We start from the raw sequence: 13,107 nt of genomic DNA, 5'->3' as shown, positions 1-13,107 counted from the left end.
AGTATATATATACAATGGAGTATTACTCAGCCATCAGGAAAAATGAAAACTTGTCATTTGCAACAATGTGGATGGAACTAGAGGGTATTATGCTAAGTAAAATAAGTCAGTCAGAGAAAGACAAATACCGTATGATTTCACTCGGATTTGGAATTTCAAAAACAAAACAAATGAACATAGGAGAAGGGAAGGAAAAATAAAATAATACAAAAACAGAGGGGGAGGCAAACCATAAGAGACTCTTAAGGAACAAACTGAGGGTTGCTGGAGGGGAGATGGGTGGGGGGATGGGGTAATTGGGTGATGGGCATTAAGGAGGGCACTTGATGTAATGAGCACTGGCTGTTATATGCAAATGATGAATCACTAAATTCTACCCCTGAAATTAATAATACACTATATATTAACTAAATTAAATTTAAATAAAAATAAAAAAATACACCAGTGTACTGCTTCTCACCTATCAGAGTGGTAAAAATCCAAAATATCAACATGTACTCTTTTGACCAGGCTTTGAGAAAACAGGAACTCCCATCATTGCTGGAAGTAATACAAAGAGGTACAAATCCTACAGACAGGAATTTAGCGATATTTAGCAAAATAGCATATGCACTCTGATCCTTTGACCCAGAAAGCCTACTTCTAGGTATCTGTCCTAAAAAACACTGACAGAAACTCAAAAACATGAACACTTGTTTTGTAATAGCAAAAAACCTAACCTAATGTCCATCAACAGGAATCTACTGGATAAACTATGTACATTCAAATAGTGAAGTACTATGCAACTATGGAAAGGAATGCAGACTATCTTTATATATTACTATGGCATGATTTCCAGAATATAGTTCTGTATACAAACACACATACACACACATGTATGTAAGATTCAGGTATAGTTTTGCCTATGTAGAAAATTCAGAAGGATAAACCATAAAGTAAATAAAATTGTTGGCTAAAGGGAAAGGGGAAAAAAAAGAGGAGAGTTTGGGATAGAAGCTGGACTTCTCTGAATAACACCTTGTTTTTTTATTTTTTACATTATTTTTTATCAAAGCATAGCTGACAAATAATGTTATATTAGTTTCAGGTAAACACCATAGTGAATTGACAATTCTATATATTATGCACTGCTCACAGTGCAGTTTTTTCAGATTTGACCCAAGAAGCCTACTTCTAGGAAAATGAGCCATGAAAATATTTTAGATGATTATAAATAGTGTCAAATCAGAATGAAAAAAAAACAACGCCTAAAATAAGAACAAAATTAAATAGGCATATGATGCAGAGGTATATTATTTTAAATGGTTTCAAAATACAACAATTCAGCTGTATGTCTCTAGTAAGATAAATCTAAGAACTGCAATAATAATAATAATAATAATAATAACTATTTTCACATATTTTGGTATTATTTGTCCAAAATCTATATAATCTATATAATAGGATAAAACAACTAAGCAATTACACTATTGTCATTAAGAGCCAAGATTTTTTCCCGTAAGAGGAAAAGATTCAAAATACTGAGGGTTGCAGGATGGGGTGGCTGGGTGATAGACACTGGGGAGGGTATGTGCTATGGTGAGTGCTGTGAATTGTGTAAGACTGTTGAATCACAGACCTGTACCTCTGAAACAAATAATACATTATATGTTAAAAAAAAGAAGAAGATAGTAGGAAGGGAAAAATGAAGAGGGGGAATCGGAGGGGGAGACAAACCATGAGAGACTATGGACTCTGAGAAACAAACTGAGGGTTCTAGAAGGGAGGGGGGGATGGATTAGCCTGGTGATGGGTATTAAAGAGGGCATGTACTGAATGGAGCACTGAGTGTTATACACAAACAATGAATCATGGAACACTACATCAAAAACTAATGATATAATGTATGGTGATTAACATAACATAATAAAGAAAAAAATTTAAATTTAAAAATAAAAAATAAAAAAAAATACTGAGGGTTGCGGAAAGGGAGGTGGGTGGGGGATGGGGTAACTGGATGATGGGCATTAAAGAGGGCATGTGATATGATGAGCACTGGGTGTTATATTCAACTAATGTATCATTGAACATTAAATCAAAAGCTAATGATGTACTATACGTTGGCTAATTGAATTTAAATTAAAAAAATTATTAGGCAAAAAAATAAAAATTAAAAAATAAAAGAAATAAAATTGAAGAGTTAAGCAAAGCCCTGTAATCTTAAATTTGGATTGAAAGTATCAGTATAAACTCATAATATATTTTCTCTTTAAGAGAGATTTCCATTTCCAAGCTTGGATACCTTTTTTTCCCAGAAGATGATGACTGGGGTCATGGCCATGTCCGAACTCAGGAAGCAATTTAGAGGTTCTCACCTGCCAGAGATGAGAAAATCTGAGCACAAAGAGAAGAACAACTGCAATGAATTGAAACACATGGAATATGTTAAAATTTATGAGTTCCTTCCTAATGATACCATAAAACAAAAAACCTCATTGGTCACCTCTGGAGGATATAAGGGAACCAACCCACTATTCTGAATGCAGGTAAGTATAGGGAAAGAAACATTTAACCTGTTTTTCCTGATTAAACTATATCATAAGTTAACTAAATAGGTGACGAGGAAACAATTCTCTCTACAGAAATAGTCCAAGTAATAAATGAGGAAGGAATAATAGAATTAGAATGCCACCATTTTGCAAATCCCCAAATGAAATCATGAATCTAGACAATGATTATTAATGGCTGTTACATCACAAAAAAAAGACAACAGGTCATATATGCTGGCCGATAGAAGTGCATGACAATACTTACAATGTAGTCTTGCAAAGAAAGAAACAAATCGGAATTAGACCAACAAGTCACTAGATCTAGCTGCCGTGTTATGGGAAATATAGGGGACAAAGGAGCAAGGTAAATGATACCAGAGGGATGCAGTCCTATCTAGAAAATAGGAAATGGCCTGATCTCTTCAACAAATGAATTATAAAGTAGTAAAAGAAAGGCAGGGGAATCTATAAATTGAGGAGACAAAGAGAAGTATCAGTTGCTTGCATTGCGTGAATCTTATTTAGATCCTAATTCAACTGGAAAAAATAGGAGACAATTGTGGAAATGTGAGCACTGGATATTTGATGATATTAAGAACTTACTAATTTTTTTCAATGCAATAATGATGTTAAGATTGTAATTTTTAAAAAGCTCTATTGTTTAGAAAAGCATATACAAATGTTTACAGATGACATTATTTAGGGGATGTGTGTTAAATACTCTGATGGGGGCGGGGTACAGATGAAATGAAAGTGGCTGTGAGTTTATTTTGTGTCTGGGTAATAGGGACATGAGGATTCATTATACTATTCTGTCTAATTTTGTGAATTTTTGAATTTGTTATAAAAACTATTTAATGCAAGAAATTCATAAACCGGCTAATCACTATATGTGTGAAGTAGGTCTTTTGAAAGTAGAGAACTGAGCAGGAAAACCCATTAAACTCACTCAAAATGTATCTTTTCTTTCTGTCACTTTAGGCAGCCACATTTTGCTGGAGCTGGACTAGCTGTTTAACAAATGCTCCACGTGGAGTATGGTATGCCAACAAGATTCCCCATCTGGAGAGGCTACCAAACCTTGACACTGCCCCATGGCCTCAGGCCACCTTCCCAGACTAAACCACCTATTCCTAAAAGCTGGCCTAAGGCCTTCTGCCAGCCCACAGGCATGAGGCGGGCACACTGCTGGTCCAATAACATACCTCGGACCCTCTGCTAACTCAATCTCTCTCCCACTATGAAGTTCCCTCTGACCTGTCTTGTCTGTAGAGCTGTCTCCTTCCCTAGGTTTTAATCATTACTTTTTCACCAAAAATTCCCTGCCTATGTTGCCTATGTTGTCTTTGTTTCTTGAGGCCTGTTTCTATCAAAATCTTATTTGCGTGCACCCGTATACACACACACAGATACACACACACACACACAACCCCCACAGCCTGTAAGTAGTAGTCTCTTACAAGAATAGGCACCAGTGATGGCTTCAGCAACACATGTACTAAAATTGGAATGTTACAGAGAAGATTAGCATGGGCCCTGCACAAGGATGACATGCAAATTCATGAAGCATTCCATATTTAAAATTTAAAACAAGAAGAAGAGGCACCTTATACCTAATTTAATTTAAATTAAAATTAAAAACAAGAAGAAGAGCCACCTTATACCTATCATCTGCTGTGTCGGTAGCCCTAGAATGACCTCAGGGTCATTCAGACACTCACAATGACCCTGAGAGGAGCTGTTATTATCCTATTATACAGATGAGGAAATGGAGGTAGAAGCTTAACCCAAACCACACAGCTTGTAAATGGCAGAGCTGGGATTTAAATCCAGGTTTATCTGCTTGCAAAGCATTTTTATTTAACCATAAACTGCCTGAATTGCCTTCTTTAGCAGCAAAGTGGCTATTCAATCAGTGCTCGCTAAGAGATACATGAATCTAACTGAGAAATTCAGGCATCCTGCTCATGTCTTCCCTTTCACATCTTCTTTATGTCCCAATGTCAGGCATCCCCTCTGTTCCCTGGAGTGGAGGGGCTGAAGGATGCTTTCCACTGGGCCTGGAAGAATATAAACACATCTGGAAGGAGGCTGCTGCTGAGCAAACCACGCTCCCCCCAGAGTGTGGACAGGATGAGGTGTCTATAAATAATGTTAAGAGTGTGAAGAGATTCTCTCCCCTGGGCTCCCTTTGCAAAAGGTTGATGGTAATTGATGAGGCTACAGGGACATGCCAATCCTTCTGCTCTTAGAACCAGGTGTGGTTATTTACAGAAATGTCACTTTCCCAGCCCTCCTTTCCCATCTCTGCCAGAGGGCTGGAGATCAGCAAAGATCAATTTACTGCTGCCCCAGGGCACATGGCAATAAGCCACCTATATGCCCCACTGTCTACAAACCAGGCTCAGGCTCCTGTTCTGGCTGAGAGTTGCTTCCTCTTTGGAAATTTGGAGAGAGAGAAAGATCACAGATTTGCTCCCTTTCCAGGCAGAGGGAGGTCAAGTGAACCATATTACAAACCACCAAGTCAATAAAATCTGGAGTTCCCACATTGTCCAGCTCAGAGTGGGAGAAATAAGTAGACCACTGGACCAGAAGTCAGACGTGTGGATCCCGACCCCAACGAGGCCATCTGTTAGCATTTGATGTCTGAGTTCCAGTTTCACATCTGTAAAATGGAGGCTAGTCCTCTGTCATATGTCAGACACAAAAGGGTTTTGAAAAGAATAAATTAAGTAATGGAGTTAAATGACCTGCAGTGTATGGGAGATCATTATTATAGTCCTTATAATGAAGGACTCTGTTAGAGAAGTGTCCATGATAGGTTTTGGAAAATACCTTCTAACTGCCCGCACTCCCATGGTCTTGCTGGTCAGTAGCATGAGCAAAGTGGAAGTGTAGCATATAAATTTAATTTCTCAGGGCATCCGAAGTGTAGGTGAAGATCATTCTGTTATAACAAGGTTTACACCAAAAAAAAAAAAAAATCAATTTCACAACTAAATAAAAACACTTTTGGGAATAAGAGGGCAGAGCTACATCTCAAGATTAAGCAAGCTGGCTTAAAGTTCTACTCAGAATTACCAGATCTCAACCAATATTGGATGGAAAATTGTCATACTCCTTCCTTGCTGAGGGTGATACTGAAAGACCACACTAGAGGCTCCCCACTGCCAACATATCCAGGGTAACCAGTACAGAGAGGCCAGAGGGAATGACAGACTAATGAGCAACAAGACACCCCAATCTGATGTTCCAGCTTCTTTTGGGGACTCCTCCCCAGTGCCTTTGCCAACAGCGCCCTTGGGCAGTAGCTCACACGGATAACCTCTCCCAGCCCTACAAAGTGGGAAGCTTGACCTGTAAACAACAAAGCTTGGATTTGAATCCAGGTCCATCTGCTTTCTAAGAACCACAACCTCCTCCCAGTCTATAACTAGTTCACTTTGCAGGGGAGTCCAGTTAGAGCCAACGGGAACTATATCTTATTCCCTTCTATCAGACCTCACCTTTAGCCATCTGGTCCTTTTTTGTTTCCATGATGTGGGCTTATACTTGGAAAGCAAAACCCTAGAGCTGCTCTCATCTAAAAAGGGTATCAGGTTGGACTGACCATGGTTGTTTGCTTCTTGATCAGGAGGGGAGCATTTTTCCTTTCCTCAGAAATTCCAAGCCCAAGAAACAATTGATTGAAAATATGTATAAAAAAGCTGTTTTATTTCTCTCCTTAAGAGGAGATGTTTTAGAAAAAGTTCTGCCTGTCTGATTTGGCATTAGGAAGAAGAAGTATAAATAATAATTTTTATAAGCCATGATAACAGTTAACATTCATGAGTATTTTTTTATTTAAGTGTCAAAATTTATGCTGAGTGATTTACATGGATTGTCTCAAATGATTAAACAGTCTGCACAAGATTCTTTATCCCTATTTCCAGATGAGGGATGGAAGCTCAAAGTAATTTACCCAGATCACACTGTTGAGAGGCAGCTTCAATTCAGTGCCTAGATCTTCTGGGGTAAAACCCCACACTGGTTACATAGGCTCAGGCCTTGTTCTATACAGCCTATTAAATATCCTTTTAAAAAATCCTTTCCTTGTATAAACTAAATACGGTATATCCATACAATGGTATATTATTCAGCCATTAAAAGTAATGAAGTACTGATAATGTGCTACAACATGGATGAAACTTGAAGACGTTATGCTAAGTGAAGTAAGCCAGACCCAAAAGAACAAATATTGTGTAATTCCACTTACATGAAATATCAAGAATAGGCAAATTCATAGAGACAGAAAGTAGGATTCAGGTTACCTCTGGAAACCTAAAGGGAGAATGGGGAAGGCGGAGAATAGAAAGTTATTGTTAATGAGTAGTGATGGTTGCACAAGATCGTGAATGTAGTTTATGCCACTGAATTGCACGTTAAAATAGTTAAAATTCCAGTGATGAGCACTGAGTGTTATACTGAAATGATGAATCATTGAACATTATATCAAAAACCAATGATGTACTATACCTTGGATAATTAAGTTTAAATTTCAAAAATGTCAAAAAAATAGTTAAAATTCCAATTTAAAAAATTTTATACCATGTCTTCCTTATCTATATGCCTATCAATGGACACTTGGGTTGCCTCCATATCTTGGCTATTGTAAATAATGCTACAATAAACATAAGGGTGCAGATAGCTTTTCAAATTATTGTTTTGTTTTCTTGGGGTAAATATCCATAGTAGAATTATTGTATCATATGGTATTTCTATTTAATTTTTTTGAGGAGCCTCCATATTGTTTTCCACAGTGGCTGCACCAGTTTGCATTCCCACCAACAGGGTATGAGGGTTACTTGTTCTCCACAGCCTAACCAACACCTTTTTTTTTTTTTTTTTTTTTTTTTTTTTTTATTTTAGCCATTCTGACTGGTGTAAGGTGATATCTCATGGTGGTTTTGATTTGCATTTTCCTGATGCCGAGTGATGTTGAGCATTTTTTCATGTGTCTGTTGGCCATCTGGATGTCTTCTTTGGAAAAATGTCTATTTGAGTCCTTTGCCCATTTTTGAATTGGATTGTTTGGCGGTTTTGGTGATGAATTGTATAAGTTCTTTGTAGTCCTTGGATATTAACCCCTATTGAATATGTCATTTGCAAATGTCTTCTCCCACTCAATAGTTTGCCTTTTGTTTTGTTGATGGTTTCCTTCACTGTGTAAACCTTTTTTATTTTGATGTAGCCCCAATAGTTTATTTTTGCTTTTGTTTCCATTGTCTTAGGAGATGTATCTAGAAAAATGTTGCTAAGAGAAATTACTGCCTGTGTTCTCTTCTAGGATTTTTATTGTTTCAGGTCTCACATTTAGGTCTTTAATACATTTTGAATTTATTTTTGTGTATGGTGTGAGAAAGTGGTCCAGTTTCATTCTTCTGCATGTAGCTGTCCAGTTTTCCCAGCACCATTTATTGAAGAGATGTTTTTCCCCATTGTATATTCTTGCCTCCTCTGTCATAGATTAATTGACCATATAAGCATGGATTTATTTCTGGACTCTCTGTTTTATTCCATTGATCTATGTATCCATTTTTATCCCAGTACCATACTGTTTTAATTACTATAGCTTTGTAGTGTATCTTGAGATCTGGAATTGTGAAACCTCTAGCCTTATTTTTCTTTCTCAAGATCACTTTTGCTATTCAGGATCTTTTGTGGTTCCACACAAATTTTAGGATTATTCTAGTTTTGTGGAAAATGTTGTTGATATTTTGACAGGGATTTCATTAAATCTGAAAATTGCTTTGGGTAATGTGGACATTTTAACAATATTTGTTCTTCCAACCCATGAGCATGAAATATTTTTCCATTTGTTTATGTCATCTTGAGTTTCTTTCATCAATGTTTTATAGTTTTCAGAGTATAGGACTTTCACCTCTGTGGTTAGGTTTATTCCTAGGCATTTTATTCTTTTTTGTGCAATTGTAAGTGGACTTAATTTCTCTTTCTGCTACTATATTATTAGTGTATAGAAATGCTACTGATTTCTGGATATTAATTTTGTGTCCTACAAAATTTACTGAATTCATTTATTACTTCTAGTAGTTTTTTGGTGGAGTCTTTAGAGTTTTCTATGTATAGTATCATGTCATCTGCAAACAGTGACAGTTTAACTTCTTTACCAATATAGATCCCTCTAATTTCTTTTTCTCATCTGATTGCTGTGGCTAGGACTTCTAGTACCATGTTGAATAAAGGTGGCAAGAGTGGACCCCCTGTTCCTGATGTTAGGGGAAAAGCTCTCAGTTTTTCACCACTAAGATGTTAGCTGTGGGTTTTCATACATGGCCTTTATGATGTTGAGGTATGTTCCCTCTAAACCCAATTTGTTGAGACTTTTTATCATGAAAGGATGTTGAATTTCATCAAATGCTTTTTCTGCATCTATTAAGATGATCATATAATTTTTTATTATTATGTTCAGTTAGCCAACATACAGTATATCATTAGATCTTAATGTAAAGTTCAACGATCCATTAGTATATAATTTTTATCTTTCGTTTTGTTGACATGGTGTATCATGTTGATTGATTTGTGAATATTGAACCAACCTTACATTCCCAGAATAAATCCACTTGATCATGGTGAATGATCCTTTTAATGTATTATTGAATGCAGTTTGCTAATATTTTGTTGAGGATTTTTGCATCAACGTTCATCAGGAATATTGGCCTCTAGTTTTCTTTTTTGTGATGTCTTGGCCTGGTTTTGGTATCAGGGTAATGTTGATCTTGTAGAATGTATTTGGAAGCTTTCCTTCCTCTTCTGTTTTTTGGTATAGTTTGAGGAGAATAGATATTAACTCTTCTTTAAATGTTTGGTAGAATTTACCTATGAATCCATCTGGTCCTGCACTTTTATTTTTTGGTAGTTTTTTGATTACTGATTCAATTTCATTTCTTGTAATTACTATATTCAGATTTTCTATTTCTTCCTGATTCAGTTTTAGAAGAGTGTATGTTTCTATGACTTTATTCATTTCTTCTAAGTTGTCCAACTTGTTGACATAATTTTTAATAGTACTCTCTTATAATCCTTTGTATTTCTGTGGTGTCAATTGTTACTTCTCTCTCATTTCTGATTTTATTTATTTGGGTCTTTTCCCTTTTTTTTTTTGATGAGTCTAGCTAAGAGTTTATCAATTTTATTTATCTTTTTAAAGAACCAGCTCTTAGTTTCATTGAGTTTTTTCTTTTTTTTTTTAGTTTCTATCACTTATTTCTGCTCTGGTATTATATTCCATGTGCACATTACAATAACGTGTATTCTGTTGTTTTGGGATGGAATGTTCTGTATGTATCTGTTATGTTCATTTGGTTTAATATGTCATTTAAAGACAGTATTTCCTTATTGATTTTCTACCTGGATGATCTATCCATTGATTTAAGTTGGGTGTTAAAGCCTCCTACTATTATTGTGTTATGTCAATTCCTCTATGTCTGTTAATTTCACTTTATGTATTTAGGTGCTCCAGTGTTATGATATCTTCTTATTGGATTGATCCCTTTATCATTATATAATGCCCTTCTTTGTCTATTGTTAGTTTTTGTTTTAAAATCTATTTTGTCTGATATAAGTATTGCTCCCCTGGCTTTTGTTTTTTTCCACTTTCATTTGCATGGTGAATGTTTTTTCATCCCTTCCCTTTCAGTCTGTATGTGTCTTTGGGCCTGAAGTGGGCCTTTTGTAGGCAGCAAATAGATGAGTCTTTTTTTTTTATCCATTCTGCCACCCTATATCTTTTGATTACAGCATTTAGACCATTTACATAAAATTCCAATTTTTATGTTGTGTATATGTATATTTTTTTATGTTATAAAATTTTTTTAAATCTCTTTTCTGCTTAAGTTAACCAAATGATTTCTGATACTTGCAACTAAGAACCTGTCTGATAACTATCTAAGATGGAAATTATGCTCTAGGTCCCAACAGTAATGAACAGTCCAAATTGTGCTGAAAAACATAAAAAAACAGATGAATAAAAGAGAGTAAACAACAGTTTTTCAATGTGCAGACTAGATCTGGGGATTCTTTTGCGTGAGTTTTCAAAGGGTAAACATGCAGGATGGGAGGCTGAGTTTTGGAAGCATCCAGGAAGGAAACTATTTTAACAGTATCCCTTTCAATTTTAAACAGAAAAACATATCAGAGACAGAAACTCTAGTTCTAGGTCTTCTATCATATACTACAGCAAATTCAATAACAATTCCTCTCCTGTACCAAGAAGCCCTGGGGTCATGGAGTCACAAAGAACAAGGTGGTACCTAGGACAGACTTCCTGGATGAGGATGCTTTTCATGGAGCCCACAATTCCTCAGGATAGGAGCCCACCCCCAAGGATGGTGAATAGAGAATCTCAAGCCAAACAAAAATCCTTACCGTTATAGCCTGGCTGCTGAATTCTCAGTGCTGGGCTAAAGGAGTAAAACCAATTAAGTTGCTATCCAGCTGTGTCCTCCAATCCTAAACTCTCCCTCCAGACTGTTTCAATATCCCTAACTCTTCTCCATCCCCAATCCACTGACCAAGTTTAAGTGTCATCTCTCACCTACACCAGAACAATAGCTTCCTGACTGGTCTCATTCATTCATCAAATATCTACTGACTTCTAACTATGTGCCAGGCACTGTTCTAGACCCTGGAGAAAAGTATTGAGCAAAAGAGACAGAACCCTCAGGGAGCTAATATTTCTGTGAACCCCAGCATCTAGTACCACTCCTCTACAGTTCATCCCCTACATTAGCCAACAAAGAAATCTTTCAGAAACACAGATCCGATCATGGCCCTCTCAGGCTGAAAATCCTCCCCTTGTTCCTCACTCCCAAGGATGAAGTTCAAAATCTGTGGCCCACAAGACCCTTTTAAACTTAGCCCCCACCAAACCATAAAGCCTCACCTTCACTTTCTCCCTGCCCCAGCATCCCACTTATGGTGAAAAGAGCTTGGAACAAACAGCAACAAGTACCACTTGGTGCACCTGGAACTTGTGGGCAGAGGGATCAGCAGGTATGCCCAGACCCCTGTCCTCTTGGCACCCTACAAAGAAGGGTGTTAAGGCTGCAGCACAGCTGTGTGTGCAGTAGGTCATCAGAGGGCTTTACCCCTCTGTTCTCTATTTTTAGGGACCAAATGTGAAAGTGGCTTTGCCCAAACAATTAGGAAAAATAAACATTTAAGACTCAGGCACCAAGGGATACAGGCTGAAGTGGCAGGTATGTAGAGAGGACTGCTGGGAGGTGCCAGCTGCCTAGTACCTGGAGACCCTGGGAGCCCCCACTCCAAAGGAAATGGAATTAAGGTATAGCTAACTTTGAGGAGAGAAGAGCGCTTATCCAGATCTCATGAGTATTGCAGCCTCTTCTGGGATCAGAGATTCATTCATCCTAGCTCCCCCCATTGTCAAGCAATCCAGAGTCAGCCCCTGGTGTCATTCATTTGTTGGTTTCACCCATCTCCAGCTACACCCCCATCACAGCATATCCCCATCCAAGGCCCCAGACACACCAAACTCTTCATTCCCCTAACATTCTAAGCACTCTGATACCTCCGTGCCTTTACACATGTGCTTCCTGGTGCCTGTGGCACTTTCTCCCCTATCTGGAGAATTCTTTCCATAGATGTCAGAGAGCATCTGACAAAAGGAAGTGGTTCTATGTCATCATTCAAAGCCTGATTCTCTGCTGAGACCTCTGATCACCCCTATACATATATACTATTTCATGCATAAATTTGCACCCGCTGTGAGTCCTGTTAAACTCTGCTTATTACAATCTACTTCTCTACACATTGTCTCTCCACTGAATTACGAGCTCCTCAAATGTAGGGTCCATGCCTGCCATCTCTACATTCTGCCTGCCACAGATAATGTTTGTGGAAGATATCAGTTGGTGTAGAAACCCCATTTTCCTGCCGTAGAGTCTTAGCCCATGTTTTTCCCTCAACTCTTCCCAGCACTTCAAATGATTGGCCCCTTCTTATTCTATAGGTCTCTGCTTAAATTTCACCTCCTCATAAACCAGTATAAAATAAGTTACTTCCTTCCCACGTGGCACCCTTTTCTTTTTCTCCATAGAATTTTTCATAATTTATAATTTCATGTTCATGGTCTATCTCTCCTGCTCAACTATAATCTCCATGATATATAGAAGTGCCTATTTTAGGGGGAGGAGGGAAAGATGGCGTAGGAGTAGGGGACCCTATTTCAACTGGTCCCCCTAGAATTGAGCTGGATATCTACCAGACCACTCTGAGCACTCACGAAACCAGCCTGAGATGTAAGAAGATATGGATCTCTACAAACAGAATATCGCAGGCAGTGGGTTTTGAGGTACGAAGCGGAGAGCCGTGAGTCTGCGGGCAGATATCGGAGGATAAACGGGGGCGGGAGTGAGCCTGGACGTGGGGATCCTACACGGCCAGTGAGTGACAGCCTCCCGCGCTGCAGACGGGCACAGACTCGCAGACCAGTAGCGTCGGGAAAGAACTTTAGGGCAGCCCCCGGGGTGGAAAACCAGACCGGCGGGGTCAGCAC

The 13,107-nt window shown here is 38.0% G+C and overlaps 1 non-coding gene across 1 annotated transcript; it reads left to right on the top strand.

Moving 5' to 3' along the window:
• The first annotated feature begins 4,002 nt into the window (after nucleotides 1–4,002).
• On the top strand, nucleotides 4,003–4,109 carry LOC123323620. Its single transcript, XR_006539498.1, has one exon. It is a non-coding gene; the product is annotated as a U6 spliceosomal RNA (small nuclear RNA).
• Nucleotides 4,110–13,107: the final 8,998 nt, after the last annotated feature.

This window comes from Neomonachus schauinslandi, unplaced genomic scaffold, assembly GCF_002201575.2.
Source record: "Neomonachus schauinslandi unplaced genomic scaffold, ASM220157v2 HiC_scaffold_38, whole genome shotgun sequence".
In the NCBI taxonomy this organism is placed as follows: domain Eukaryota; kingdom Metazoa; phylum Chordata; class Mammalia; order Carnivora; family Phocidae; genus Neomonachus; species Neomonachus schauinslandi.
This window is presented reverse-complemented; position numbering and strand designations above follow the sequence as displayed.